Source organism: Phoenix dactylifera, chromosome 7 (genome assembly GCF_051530095.1).
Source record: "Phoenix dactylifera cultivar Ajwa chromosome 7, Ajwa_hap1_PhDact_Kaust_v1.1, whole genome shotgun sequence".
NCBI lineage: Eukaryota > Viridiplantae > Streptophyta > Magnoliopsida > Arecales > Arecaceae > Phoenix > Phoenix dactylifera.
This window is the reverse complement of record NC_143196.1, coordinates 28,626,668-28,629,786: the sequence shown is the minus strand read 5'-3', so window position 1 is coordinate 28,629,786 and position 3,119 is coordinate 28,626,668.

The following is a 3,119-nucleotide window of genomic DNA, read 5'->3' as shown; positions in this document are numbered from 1 at the left end:
TCTCCATGCAGGGTGTAGTGAAGGCATGGACCAACCAAAAATATCCACTGTTGATATGGTGATTGAATCCAACAATTGATACCCCCATTCAACGGAAAAAAAAAGAAAAGTAAACCTCTCAAACTAAAATATTAATTTTAAAGAGATTTGATTCCGTCAAATTGTATCTAGTTCAACAATCCCTATTGTTTGCACATCGAATGATTTACAAACTTTTGAGATGCTGTCATGTGCAAGTGGTGAATAACTTTTTCACTGCAGGAACATAAGGAAGCATATACCTTTGAAACTATAACAAATGGCTTTCTTAAAGTTATGCGCATAAAAGTGAATGAAAAAGTTATAACATTCTCCTAGCAGCCACAGAGAGAGTGCTTCAACAATAAAAGAGAACCCCACCATCCATTTTTCTAAACACGTTCCATATCTTTAAAAGATAGTTATAAAGTGAACATAATGGAGAAAACATTTGTGGGGGATAACATGGATAATTACATGGCGCTGATCCTCGAACAACATGAAGAAACAAACAGAGGTTCAATAATACAAATAATTGCTTATTTTTATTCTGGGAATAATTCAATGGTGTGGAATGAAGTACTAAAACCATATACATGGAAGACATGCTGTCTAGGAACTAGATGCTGGCTTTCCAAAAATATATATGCAAGCAATTGGGATGGCAACCTGAGAAAGAGAACAAAGTGGAGTCTAATCTCAAATTAAATATACTTAACCTAACTGGCCATGATGTTGCCTATCTTAGCAGTATATAATAAAGGGCAACCTAGTCTAGGGAGGGTCAGATGTTTGCAGGATCACCCCTATGTGCTATGTTTATGTGTTTTGGATCTAAGACTTCTAGGTCATAATGGAGCAATCTTACCATTGCGCCAAGCTCACTCGCTGTGCATACATTCTATCCCAATATCCAAATAAATACCAAATTAATTGTAATGTTTCGCTTTAGAATTTCATGAATCAATCATCTAGGTCACAAATGTTTGGTCAGTGTACAGCCAGGAGGACTTACCAACACGTTGCAAGCTGATCAAACCTCGCATGAATGTAGAACTGGGAAAGCATTTCATTTCTTTGTTGATATTATGTCACTGCCTTAGCCAAAATACTTGCTAATGGAATGATATTCTCATATGGAACCTAAATAACTTTCCAAACCAAAATGCACAAGATGTCTGGAGAGTTCAAAAAATAGTATGTCCAAAGGCATTTTTGCACTTCTGCATCTCTTTTCTTATTCCATCAACAAAAGATATTCAATTCTGAATAAAGTATATAGGTTACCAAATTAATTGTAATGTTCGCTTTAGAATTTCATGAATCAATCATCTAGGTCACAAATCTTTGGTCAGTGTACAGCCAGGAGGACTTACCAACACGTTGCAAGCTGAACAAACCTCGTATGAATGTAGAACTGGGAAAGCATTTCATATGTCTTTGTTGATATTATGTCTCTGCCTTCGCCAAAATACTTGCTAATGGAATGATATTCTCATATAGAACCTTAACAACTTTCCAAACCAAAATGCACAAGATGTATGGAGAGTTCAAAAACCAGTATGTCCAGAGGCATTTTTGCACTTCTGTGTCTCTTTTCTTATTCCATCAACAAAAGATATTCAATTCCAAATAAAGTATATAGGTTAAAAGATTTTCAGTTATGAAGTTGCGACAATTAATGACCACATTGGACAAAACTTTAAGCACAACATTTCAAAATTTCATAACAAAAATAAACCTTCTTATATGATATCAAGCGGGAATATTAAGAATTCTCTGAAAGCAATATCAACATAGAGGTTGCTGAAACAACATTAGAAGCTCATGAATGGTTTTCTAACAACAGATATATATGTAGTTTGTTATGTATAAATAAACAATTGTTAATTCAGTTGGGAGGCATGTCTCTTCTAAGAGTTTGCCCTTAGCGGAGGTCCAGGGGTCAAATCCTGGGCATTGCTCAAGAAAAGAAAAGTTTGTGTATAAACACATTCCCTGAGAAATAATGAGATCACGTTCTAGTTTCTTTGCAATCAAGACAGACTGAAATGAAGAAGAAGCTTGTTAAGAAAATTAAATTGATGAAAAGGGGAAAATTGAATGTCCATGTTAAGGTTTATCTAATAAAAGGGTCGCAAAAATATATAACATTATGTTCCCTCTTTTCCTGTTTATATTCAGAAATTGTAAACAATAAATGAAGACAACTTCATTTCCTATCACCAATAAATGCATTAATTAAAGATGCTCGTTGGACTAACTAGGATTCCATTAACACTTCCTGTTATCCAATGTCCAAAATCTTAAATTGCCCATTAAGCATGCACTGATAAGAACTGAAAACACCTCTGTGATCATCTCATGGCAGTCTTTGCATTTGCCGGCCACTTTGTCACATGCTATGAGACAACGATAAGTTGAACGGATGCCACAATTCCTATCTATTACATTTCTAAAATATTGTGATTCTATACCATGGAATGATCTATTTGGCAATGATGGACCACATTATTGCATTTCATGTCAAGAACTTCGTAAACATATCTATTACTTCTTTTAACATATACTGTTAAAATTCTACTTAACGTCAAACTTCTATACAAAGTAATTGGCATTCACTTCACCAAGGAAATAAAAAATTATTCTTTTATACACAAATACCACAAATACCACAACCATGACAGTCAAGCCTTATCTCCACAGTTTGCTGAACCGTGCCAAACCAGTTGGTTCGGGATGTATCGAACCAGGGCTGTTGGTTACCGGCATGGTTTAGCCTATATAATCGGTTTGGTTTCAAACCTCCCTCCCGATCTTCGAATAAAAACCCTCATGTCCATAATGGCCCTCTCTCTCTCTCCTCGGTAAGTCAGTGGCCTCTCTCTTTCTTCAAAACAGACCTCCTCAACAACACGACCCCTCGGCCCCTTGCATGCCACTCTAGAGCACGAGCTAGAGAGCTTGGTGGACTTTGGGGTCCGCCTTAGCATCGTCGCCTGTTGCAACGTCTTTGCTGCCCTCAAAAAGTGGCACGGCCTCCACAAAACCCTCTACTGTGTCTTTGGTTAGCCTTCGCCTCCCCCCCGACTCCTAATGGC